The sequence below is a fragment of the Camelina sativa genome, chromosome 14 (assembly GCF_030686135.1).
Source record: "Camelina sativa cultivar CO46 ecotype springtype chromosome 14, ASM3068613v1".
Taxonomy (NCBI): Eukaryota; Viridiplantae; Streptophyta; class Magnoliopsida; order Brassicales; family Brassicaceae; genus Camelina; species Camelina sativa.
In genome coordinates, this window is record NC_141893.1 from 29,330,998 (window position 1) to 29,331,976 (window position 979).

The window sequence follows — 979 nt, forward strand, 5'->3', positions numbered from 1 at the left end:
TGTTCTTAAGTCTTGTTCCTGGGCTTGGGTGGTCTGAAACCCTGGTGGGGGACACATCTCACCCTGGTAGCCTTGATTCTATTGTTTAGGCACAAAATTGTGCTGCTGATGTGCTTGTTGTGGTGGATAGACTTGGTCCTGTTGATTGACCACATTTGTACTCCTATAAGACAGATTGTTGTTCTTGAACTGGTTATAGGGTTTTAATCCTCCTTGGTTCTGGATGTAACATAGTTCAGATACCTCATTCTCCCCCTCTTGAATTGTTGTGTCTTCCTCAGCAAGAAAATGAATGTTTTTTTGTTGACTGAGCAGAATGTTGTCTAACTTCTCATTCATCAGCTTCATATCCTTCTTGTATTTCTCATCTGGGGTTGAATCCACAAATCTGACAGTTCTATCATAGTCTTCATTATAGTTGCCATCTGACTGGGCCAAATTTTCTACCAGTTCCCATCCTTCATCCACATGTTTGTTTAGAAAATTCCCATTTGATGCAGTGTCCAACAACATTCTGATCTTTGGTAGAACTCCTCTGTATAGTGCGCTAAGCAGGGACTCATTGCTGAACCCATGGTGTGGACACTGAGTTTGATAACCCTTGAACCTTTCCCAAGCTTCACAGAAAGATTCATTGTTCTTTTGTGCAAATCCTAAAATTTCATTCTTTAACCTTGCTGTCCTTGCATTGGAGAAGAACTTAACTAGGAAGACTTTCTTTCATCCATCCCATGTTGTGATGGCTCCAGTTGGTAATGTCTTCTCCCACAAGTGAGCTTTGTCTCCACGTGAAAAAGGAAACAGTCTGAGTTTGAAACTGTCTTCACTTACTCCATTTATCTTGGTTAGGCCACAGAGCCTGTCAAACTCATCAAGGTGGTCTAAAGGATCTTCCATGGGCAGACCATGGAACTTGTTAGATTTAATCATTGTGATGAGCCCGCTCTTTATCTCAAAATTATTATTAACTACTGCAGAT

At 41.1% G+C, this 979-nt stretch overlaps 1 non-coding gene across 1 annotated transcript; it reads left to right on the plus strand.

Moving 5' to 3' along the window:
* Window positions 1-568: 568 nt before the first annotated feature.
* Window positions 569-675, plus strand: LOC147928770 (small nucleolar RNA R71). Its single transcript, XR_015581119.1, has one exon. It is a non-coding gene; the product is annotated as a small nucleolar RNA R71 (small nucleolar RNA).
* Window positions 676-979: the final 304 nt, after the last annotated feature.